At 40.4% G+C, this 10,841-nt stretch overlaps 1 pseudogene; it reads right to left on the bottom strand.

Annotated features, from left to right (window-relative positions):
* Positions 1–2,728: 2,728 nt before the first annotated feature.
* On the bottom strand, positions 2,729–9,154 carry LOC143649323 (coiled-coil domain-containing protein 117 pseudogene; annotated as a pseudogene).
* Positions 9,155–10,841: the final 1,687 nt, after the last annotated feature.

The following is a 10,841-nucleotide window of genomic DNA, read 5'->3' as shown; positions in this document are numbered from 1 at the left end:
ATACGGATGAACTATGTTATAAAAACCTGGTGAACTTAAGTCCAAAGCATGGGTTAGCAGATTGGGGCCTATTGTAAAGTGTCCAAGATTGCGAATTCTTCCAGCAATCACATATACTCACCAGTTGTAATTGTAATTTCTAAATCCTGAAATACTATTTGTATATAAGCTGATCATTCCCAGAAACGTCAGGTATTTATGTGACTGAGACTCAGAGTTAGAGCTCTGAAGCTATGAAAGTCAGCAGTGCTGCATATAGGAATGTTTAAAAATTTGAAAAAGTGATCAGACTTTGAATAGATATATGAAGGAAGCTGATCTGGATAGGCCTATGGTAGAGCAGAACACAAGGTAAAGAATGATATCATCCATATTTTAAAACTTCAACTTTTATAGGAGAGCAAAAGGAGAGAGTTTATTTGGTGCAAGATTTATATCTTGGGTAGTGCATTACCTAATTTAACTTGTATGGTCAGTTTAGTTAAACACAGTAAGTCGTGGGATGTTAAATAGGGTATGAGATTTTGTTCACTTGTCCAGATTAGTGTGATGCCCCAATATATCCCACATTTAATTTGAGCAATGACTCAAGAAGTGTTTGCAAAGGCTTTTTGGAGGACTGATGAGAAAGGACTAAATATTCAATGTCCCCACTTGGAGAATTTTTGATATTCTTGCAGGCAGTGGGGACAACCAAATCAATGGGCTGAGTCTTCAATCTTGGGGTTACCCTATGAAACATATTCCTGCAAAGGAAAGGCTAAGCCTACTTAAAATTAGACCAAAGAGTCACCCCCAGAGAACCTCTTTTGTTGCCCAGATGTGGGATCTCTCTCTAAACCAACTCAGCAGGTGAACTCACTGTCTTTCCTCCTACGTGGGCATGACTCCCAGGGGAATAAATCTTCCTAGAAATGGGAGACAGAACACCTGGGATGAGCCAGAACCCAGCATCAAGTGATTCGGAAAGCCTTCTTGACCAAAAGAGGGAAGAGAAAAATGAGACAAAATAAAGCTTCAGTGGCTGAGAGATTTCAATCAAAGTCAAGAGGTTATGTGAAGGTTATTCCTATGCATTATTTAGACATCATGTTTTAGTGTTTGCTGTATTGGAGTGGCTGGAGGGAAGTATCTGAAGTGTTAAGCTGTGCTCTAGTAACCTTGATTCTCAAAGCTGATTGTATAAAGATATAAATTTTACAATGTGATTATGTGATTGTGGAAACTTTGTGTCTGATAATTCTTTTATCCAGGCTATGGACAGACAAGTAAAAAAAACTATGGATAAAAAAATAAATAATAAGGAGGATAAGGGGTAAAATAATTAGGGTAGATGGAAATACTAGTGGTCAAGAGAAGGAGGGGTAAGGGGTATGGGATGTATGAGTTTTTAATTTTTCTCTATATTTGTTTTTCTGGAGTGATGCAAATGTTCTAAAAAATTATTGTGGTGAAGAATACAAAATTATGCGATGATATTGTGAACTATTCATTTTATACCATGCATAGAATGTACATGTGTGAAGATTTGTAAATAAAGATTTTTTTTAAATAAAGATCTTTTTTTCAAAGTGGGTAGAAGCAATAAATGAATTGTTATTGTATGTTGCACTATGAATCCTTGCTACAAGGAAGAGCTCTTCATGAAAAAAAGTAAATTTGTATCTGAGTTATTTTCAAGGGACATCTTGAGCCTGTTTAGATAGTTTAACCAGATTCAAACTCCCTGCCAGGAGGAAGCTATTTCTCTACACTTTTAGGCTTACTGTACAATAGTTTAAGCACCAGGAAAACTGATTTTTCAGAGTATTTCAATGTCATTTACCCATATGTTCTCTGAATTGTTTTCTAAATTAATTTGAAAAAAGAGAAAACTAGTTAATACAAGTACAAAGTTTTTTTTAAAACTACCAGAAATTTTTTTATTTGGGTTTAGCTGACATAGCACTTTCTCAGGATTTAACATTAAATGAAGGGATGCTGCTCCCAAAGCCATTTTGCACACGAGTTACCTCAAACTTTTAAACTTTCACTCACAGTTAATTAAGTATGTACATTGGTGAGTAACTGGGCTTATCACTATGCAAGGTAAACCAAGTGGCAACAGTAGCACCCGGGAAATAAGCCTTGAATGGAAACCCTTTATTTCAGGCATATTCATTCAATAGAACAATGTTGAATTGACAACTAATTCAGAAGTTTGAGGGCCTCTGTTAATTACTTAACAATAAGCTTGAACTACTGTTCCCTTCCTTCCTTTTTACCAACCATATATACTCACCACCGTAGACAGAGCTCCCAGCCATCTATACACTAAGCTGTAACTGAAGTGCCAGGGTACAGTTGGGACAGAAGCATCCTTCTTTCTCAATGTATCTTTTACATCTAAAGGAGAATATTCTCCAAGTGCCTGAATGGCTTAGACAATGTTACTGATGATTTAAGTCACTGTTACTCATAGAACTATTTCACCTACATTTTCAGAGGCTGTAAACTAAGATTACATTAATAAACCCCTATAAGACTCCTTTTCCCTTGACACAAGCTTTCATGGCAAAAAATTGAATACAGTAAAAGGCTACCCAAAATGAACAGTTCAACCCCAAATCGCAGGTGGGGATATGATACCATATTCATAAAATTTTAAATCCTTATATGATGCCAGTAGGCTGACAGCTGAACACAGGAGTGTTCCAAAACTTGACAACTTATGGGTAAAAAGTGGTTTCTAGAGTTCCATCTCTTCTCCTGTGCAAGTAGCTCTCTCCAAGCTACTGTAAAGCATCTCCACTTGCTGAGGTTCCAAGAACAGTTCAGTTCCCTGAGGGAAGGCATTGCCAGCAGGTGCATGCTTTGTTTGGAATTTTCCTGTATAATTCTTAGCATTAGATGGTGGCTTTGGCTTATCACAAAGGAGTTTAGGGAGGTTTCTAGAGCACAGGCTCCATGGAAGGATGGCTCACAGACTCAATCATTATCTTTGTGAAAACTTTAGCAAACTCGCTGTTCAGTCTGTTTTCATGCTATCAGAAAAGACAAGACTGGGGAGATGATCAATATATCTGTTTGCTTCAACTTCATCCTCATCAGTTTCCCTGTCCTCAATCTCCTGAAGGCTCCTCAGGGAAAACTCACACTGCAGTTCTCCTGTGTCTGAGCCATTTATTCACAAATGGCAGCTAAAATGCCAGATGCCGAAAATCCCCTGATGCATGGATTTACTCCACGACCTTCTGTATCTTCATGGGTGTAAAGAATTCAGTCATCAGGACCAGGGCAAAACCCTGCTTCTGTCAACCTTTTCTTTCTAACCAGAGAATCATCCTCATCGTCCTCTCACTTGTGTTTCTTTTGGTAGTGAACTGAAATACATCCACACTCCCTCTCAGGCTGCTCTGGGTGACTCAGGACCCAGTCATGGGGCCGGATGGGCTCTGTCCACTTCTGGTGAGATGACCCACCAAGGAAGGCCCAAGTGCTGCAAGAAGTCCAAGCTGCCACTTAGGAGCAGCCCCTCAAAGGCCTTCTGAACAAGGCCATAGACTGAGAGAAGACAAGGCTGCCCCTGCCACCCCAACTGCCCATGTCCACAGACTCCAGGCTGTGACCACAGCCCATCCTTATCTTGTATAACAGTTTTTCCATTGAATCTATTTTATCTAATATTAGTATAACCATTCCAGGTCTGTGTTGGTTACTCTTTTATGGTATAAATTTTTCCACCTTTTCATCCTCAAACTACATGCATCTCTGATTTTTTTTTTCTTTTTTTTTCCTTTGTATTTATTTATTTTATTTTAAAGTTCATCCTTTATAGACAGCATCTGGTTGGATTATACCATTTAATCCATTCACCCAATCTCTCTGCCTTATAACTGGGGATTTTAATCTGTTTACATTTAAAGTCACTGGTGATAATGCAAGACTTTCTTCCACAATTGTGCTACTGAGTCTTTGCAAGTCTTATACCATTTTTGTCTCTCACTTTTATTAAATCCTATTTGTTAACTTATTTGTATGTTGTACCATATTGAGAGTCTTCTCAATACTTTCTTGATATATTTTTCATCTATTATTCTTGTAGTAACTACAGGGTTACAATTTAATATAGTAAATATTTAGCAATCATATTTGATTTGATACCATGTCATCTTCAACAGCTTGCATGTATAATTTTCCTATATCTCCAATGCCCATATCATTTTATATCTTTGTATAAGTGAATGCACTGATATCTTTATACAGTGTATATCCAAAAAACCTGGATTGATTATTATCTTTTTATGAATTTGCATTTAAACACATGTAAGAAGCAGGAAGTAACCATAGAATAGAATAATACTGGCATTTTTAATTACCCATTGATTATCTTTATATCAGGTCTATATTTCTTTATGTCACTTCAAACTGCTGTCTAGTACTCTTTCCTGTCAGTCTCAGTTATTCCCTTTACCATTGTTCATAGGATTGGTTGAGTTTATCTCAGCTTTTACTTATCTGTGACTGTATTAATTTTTCCATCATTTTTGGGGGGGTGTGTGGTTCAGGATCTGAACCTCCTTCCTATCATTTTTGAAGAAGAACCTTGCTGGAAATAGAATTCTTGGCTGGAAATTGTTTCCTTCAAAATTCTAATTATTTAAGCCCATTCCCTTCTTCTCTCCATGGCTTCTGATGAGAACTCAGGATTCAGTCTAATTGGGACTTCCTTTTACAAAACTTGTTGTTTGTTTCTTGCAACTTTCAAAGCTTTCTCTTTGTCATTCACATTTGATGGGTAATCAGTATATGACAGTGTATTTTTCTTCATAGTTTATCCTGTTAAGTATTTTCTGAGTTTCTTGGTTGTGCATATACATGCCATTTGGTAATTTTGGGAAGTTCTATGCCATTGTTTTGTTTTTTTATTATTGCTCCTGCCCCATTCTCTCTTTCTTCTCCTTCTAGGGCTACCCTAATGAGTATATTGGCATGCTTGATGGAGTCCCACAGCTGTCTTATGCTTTTTTTTATTTTAATCTGCTTCTCAGTCTGATTTATTTCAAGTGTTTCATCTTCAATTTCACTGATTCTTTCTTCTTCTCTGATATAATTATTTCCAGTAGTCCAGTGATATACTTCAGTTCACAATGGTAATGATAAACAGACTAAAATTTGGAATCTGAAAGCGTGTGTGCATGTCACAGCTACATGGTTGAAAGTTGTGTGTGATGTTAGGTTTTCTATCTACTGTTTATTTCTCTTTAAGACAGCAATATATCTGAATGACCATGAAGAAAATGAAGAATAGGTAGACTAATAAAATGTACAAATCAATAACTATATAGTATATTTCTCTTATATTTTGTTTATAAATATAGGATACTCACCTAACTGAATTATCACCAAATTTCTTTATTTTTAAAATGAACAGATATTTGCCTTCAAAATTAGTAAGATAACTAAGTCACTAAAAATATATGTAATCAGAGCCTGGAGCCAAGTACTCAGTCTCTTAACTTAACTGTAGTATAAATTTTATGTGGTTAGTAATATGCACAGCAACATTCTATCTGGTATAAATACAGTGATTCACATAATAACTAAAATAACTAGCAGCTACAAAGTTGGGTTTAATGATGATCTACCTTTTCATGTACCCAAATAGTATAATTTTTACAAATATTTACGCACACACACTTAAACACACACATACATATACACACATTGGAGACCAAAAGAAATTCAGTGAGGTATGACCAAGTAAACATTAACACACATTAAGAGAACTCAGAACTCATAAAAGAAAGTCTGCAATTCTTCAAGATTTAATAATGATAGGTAAACTTTTAGAAATTAATTTACAAATGCTTCAAAAATACTATATTAATAGATATAAAAAAACTTCAGCTATATGGCACTCAACATTGAAACGTAGCAAATTTTATAGAATAGGAGAAAAATAACAAAGCTGCAAGTTATTTAGTCCATGCTGCAGGAATGAAATTTTGTACATATTGTTTAATTTCTCCCTCACCCTCATAGCAACTCTCACAGCCAGTATATGCTGCAGCTAAGATACAATTTCTGTTCTCCTTTCATTTGAAAGACCCCTTCACAAACATACATTACATCCAATTATTCCCTGGCTTTACTCAGCAATCACCCTTTCCCCAAATGATTAAATAAAACAAAGCATGATTCCTTAAAGTATGTGGACATTTTTAAAGATATTTTTGGAAACAAGAGATAAAGACTATTAACCAAAGAGACTTCCATTAAGAGTTTATGAGACAAATAACAATTGGCAATGGCTTTTAGATTATATAGCTAGCAAAATAAGGTTAAGAAAATAATTCAATATTTTTCTTCCCCTCATTGGAAAGAAAGTGAAGGAGAGTGGAGGAGGAGAATGCATGAAAAGAAGGAATGGACAGCCATCAATAGATCAAGGCAAGCTTTATTAGAGAGTTTGATAAGGATGGCCTGAGGAGCAGTCAAGCTGACTGAACCAAGATCTGTGCTAAGGGGAGGGAGACTGGCATATTTATAGAGAAGTGTTCATTGAGATTAAGAAAAATAAAACAAAAAGCAAAAGAACAATGACTTTTGTGGTTACACATCTGTGGTTAACCATTTGGTATGCTTTAGAGATTGTTAGGAACAGGCAAGTGGAACTGTCCAGTTTGCCAGGGTGGGTGAAGATCAGCCATTGCAGGTTAGGTCAGTTTGTTAGTTCCATCATTCCAGACTCTGGAGGAGTATAAGAAGGGAACAAGGCAATATTGTCGTATCCGGCCGCTTCCTGCTGACCGGGGGGCAGGGGCATAATGGGTTGAGGTCTTTGGCAAGCCAGGAGGAGGAACATTGATTTCATATGATCTTGCATGTGGCTCAGGAGATGACAGTGATTCATCTGGAAAAAACTTTTGTAAGAGATTAACAAAGCAGGGAAGGAAAGAAAATTAATATAAATTAATATAAATTAATATAAAACATATGAGGGGAGTAATAAGGGGTATGAAATAAGAAAGGAGATTACCTAGGGCCCATAAAGAGCTAGGCAAGATTTGATCCTTGATTTTAGTAGCTAAGTCTCTAAGTCATTGGGCTGCATCTCAGACTAAGTGGATTGATTAGTATAAAAACAGCACTGCTCTTGAAGTAATGCACAGTTGCCTCCATGAGCAACTGTTAAGAGGTTGAGCCCACACCTGTTTTGTAAGGCTATGGCAGCTAGGGAATCTACTTATTCCTGTAGAGCTCTAAACTGTTTTAAGATAGGAGGGCTGAAGCCAGTTGTTGTGAAAGGTTGGTAAAGCAGCATAATGACACACCAAGTTCTGCTGTTTCCATACTTACCCCAGAGAAGACACAAGTCATGGCTGGTAGGGGGATTAACTATATGGCTATTTTGATTTTGGGGGTGTGTTCTGGACCAGGTTTGTGGGAATAGGGATGTTGTGGGGAATTAGGTTTATTTGGGGTGATAGAAAGGCTAGGGTGCAGGTTCATGTCCACTTGGTGGGGAGACACAGAAAGAGGCACTTGAACCACACACCCAGAAGAATCCAGATGTATAGGCTGGGAGCAGTTTAATGCTAGAAAGTTGGAAGAATTTACCTGCTGCTTGGTGATTCATGTTTTCCCTGGTGTGACAGAAGGAGATGGAGTGTCTGAGGGCCATGGTAGTAAGGGGTTGAAATTTTGTTAGGGGTTGAAATTTTGTTAGGGCTGTAATTTTTGGAGAGGGGGTTTCTTGTTGCAGCATTAAGATGTCAAGGTCAACAGAGTAACAAAGGTTTTCATGATCAGAAATCTCCTACAAGTCTGGGGGAATCTGTGGTGGGGGCAAGAATTTGAGTTTGGCTATGAGTGTTCTTTAAGTCTGGCATATTGGGATGATGTCCTCTGCCTTGACAGTAATAGCTTCTGGGTTTGGTAGTTTCATCAACTATGGTGGAAGGTGGGGGGGTACATGATCTGGAGGTATGAGTTTCCAGAAATTCCGTTGATCTCTAATGGGAATGGGATGTAGGATGTGGGGGTGGAGAGGTATAGGGTCATAGTACAGTTGGAGAAGCTAGATTTCCTGCTGGGGTTGATTCCAGGAAAAAGGATGGGACACACACAGTGAATCATGATAGGTGAGAAATATGTAGGTTTGGACAGGACCTCAGATAGAGCATTGTGGATGTTATTCTCAAAAAGGGCACATTGTGGGGGGAATGGATGGGGGTCAGAAGGTGAGGCATGAAAATGCAGGAGATTAGAGGCTGGAGGCCTGAAGGATAGAAGGAGAGAGAGGGTATTGTGGTACTGTGATGATGGAATTGATAATTTGGAGCTTATGATGAGAAGGACTTTGAGGATGGCCTGTGTCCCAAATGGCAGAGTTGATGTGGGGGTCATATCGGTTGGGGGGCTTATGGGGTCTAGAGGTCTGGGGAGTGGAGAGTTGGTCCAAGATTACTGTCCTGTTTCTGCTGTTTGGAGTGAAAATATGGCAGTTTCAGATAGGGGTGGGACTTGGAGGGAAGCTCAGACTTATGGAGGTTATTTCTTCCTAAAATGGGGACTGGACAGGTGGAGATGATAATGAATGAGTGAATGAATGTGAGGTCCCCAAAGGAGCAAAGGAGGGAAGGGGTTTTGTGGGGTTAGGTAATATAGGTAATAGTTCCTGATATTCCTACCATGGGTTGGATTCTTTTAATTTTGGGCACCTACCATGTATTTAGGAGAGAGAGAAAGATGTCCCAGTGTTGACAATAAAGGAAATGATATGGCCAATTGCCTTCCCTACTACCCTGGGCTCCCTGGGATTGTCACACTCAGAGGCAAGGGCAGTGGAGTTCAGGCCCCCTCAATCCAGTAACTGTGGAAAGGGATTTTGGTTCTGTAAGTGGGAGACCTAAGGGATGGTGTGTCCACCCCTGAGATCACTCCAATTTCCAATGTCCTGATTGTATGCAGCTGGAGCGTGGCTTGGAGGGAGGTTTAGGGTTTGAGCAAGCTTTTTCCCAGTGCCCCTGGGTGCCCCAGCAGAAACAGGGCCCAGGTGGGTCGGCAGATTTTGTTCTGGGGAGATGGGAGACCAGGGTGTGTGACCATGTTGAAGACCCTGTAGGGCCATGGGTAATGAGGTTTTTCTCTCTTTCCCTCCTTACCTCATCATCCCTGTTAAACACCTGGAAGGCTACATGGAGGAGTTCCTATTGTGGTGTATCTGAGCCTTGTTGAAGCTTCTGAAGGTTTCTTCAGATGTTGGGGGCAGATTAGCTGATAAATTGTACATGTAAGAAGAGGGTGTCTACTGGTGTACTGAGGTCCAGATGAGCGTGTTTTGTTGTAGCTTCAGTTAGTCTTGCCAAAAAGAGGGAAGGATTTTCTTCAGGGTTTTGGGTAGTTTCCCAGATTTTTTCTTAATTTACCTGGGAATGGGTGTTCTTGAGCATCCCTTCAAGTAAGCAGACTATCATGAGGTTCTTATTCTGAATTCCGAGGTCCCTGGGTTGGTATGTCCTTCCAGCTGGTTGGTGGGGAGTGCTAGACCTGCAACTGGGCTAAGGTTTCTATTTTCACCATAAAGGCAGTCTGCATGTTTCTGGTCAGATTGCCAAATGTGGCTCCATTTGTCCAGGGTTAAGGTGGACTTGAGGATGTCATAAAGATCTGACCATTTAAGGAGGTAAGCCTGAGTAAGATAGACAAATTCTTTGTGATATTTGGTAAGATTGTCAGAGAAAGAGCTTATTTTTCCTCAATTTGGGGCACATCTGTCATTGACAAGGGGACAGGAACCCAAACTGGTCCCTCCACTACTGCCACCTCTCAGAGGGGAAACATGTGGTGAGGTCAGTTTTGGCCTGAAGTAGCTTTGGAACATGTGTAAGGAGGGGTGGGCAATGCTGCCTGGGGAGGGGAAGCTGAGGGTTCAATGGGGGTATCCAATGGGGGAATTGAAGAGGGAAGGTTAGGGTTTTGGGGAGGTGTTCAGTATGGAGGGGATTCATCAGCAGGGTCTGGGTTGTTGCAAGTGGGGTGTAGTTGGAGGAGTGTTTTCCCAGTGTGACAGCAGTAGTATCATGCGGGGAGAGGTGGGACTCCGCCGAGTCCGGTCCCACTAGGCTAGCGAGGGTCCACTCCTCCTGCCGAGGGGGTCCAGGGAGTAGAACCGCCAGGCGCAGAGGGGGCTTGAGCTCGAGGATCTGGGTCGGAGGCGCGCACACAGGGGACCACTGCGGGTCTGAAGGACTGGAGGCCGAGCCAATTAAGGCATGAAGCAAGGTAGCTTTATTGTTGGCAGAAGCTTATGCCAGGGCCGCCAGTAGCTAAAGACCTCGAGGCTCAGTGAGCCCCGGAATATATACAGTTGAGGAGAGGTGGAGTTAGGGCATGGACTCCAGGGGAGGGTAGCCAATCACACAGGGAGGACGGATGGGGTGACTGTGACGTCTGTAGGCACCAGGGAGTTGTTGTTTTTGAGTGTGCCTGTAGCTGCAGATGTTGGGCAGGTGGAGGGATAAGGAGGAGGCCAACAGGGGTAGAGAGACAAGGCTGCGTCACTAGTCGCTGGGTGAGGCTTGTAATTCAGAGGTCTAGAAGAACCGGACGTGCCAAAATGGCGAGGGAGGGAATGAAAAAGACTAAGCTATCAGGCCAAGAACAAAATTATGCCACAGTATCAGCCAGGAGTAGTTGGAGAGGAGAAGATGATTTACAAAGGGAAGTTCTGGAGCAGAGATAGAAAAAGGCCTTGAGATATGGTATCTCAGATGACTTGCGATTTTGATGGAGGAAGGAGTCTATTCATTTAGAATGACAGGGTCAAAAGTCCCAATTTATGGCCAGCAATGTTG

The sequence above is a fragment of the Tamandua tetradactyla genome, chromosome 11 (genome assembly GCF_023851605.1).
Source record: "Tamandua tetradactyla isolate mTamTet1 chromosome 11, mTamTet1.pri, whole genome shotgun sequence".
NCBI lineage: Eukaryota > Metazoa > Chordata > Mammalia > Pilosa > Myrmecophagidae > Tamandua > Tamandua tetradactyla.
Note: the sequence above shows the minus strand (reverse complement) of the source record. Positions and strands in the feature narration are given on the sequence as shown.